Source organism: Numida meleagris, chromosome 22 (genome assembly GCF_002078875.1).
Source record: "Numida meleagris isolate 19003 breed g44 Domestic line chromosome 22, NumMel1.0, whole genome shotgun sequence".
Lineage (NCBI taxonomy): Eukaryota > Metazoa > Chordata > Aves > Galliformes > Numididae > Numida > Numida meleagris.
Window position 1 is genome coordinate 1,870,740 of NC_034430.1, and position 304 is coordinate 1,871,043.

Here is a 304-nt window from a genome sequence, read left to right on the forward strand (position 1 = left end):
TTCGGTGCAACGGTTCCTCCCCGCACTCTGCTCTCGGTACAATCCCAGCCTCCTCCCACCATCTTCCCTCGAGGTCTTTGGACGGATCGTTAAATTCGTTTCCCTTTGTAGGGAAAACACGACCCCGCGGGATGCTCGTGCCCGAGCTCAGCTCTGCTTTCCCCGCTGAATCCCCGTGGGCCGGGCGCAGGCAGCGCCGTGGGAGGGGACACGCGTGGGGCCGCGGGTACCGCTGCGGAGCGACGACAGCAGAGGGCACTGCAGCCCGACGGAGCCCGGCGTGGGGCTGGGGGGGAGATGTGGG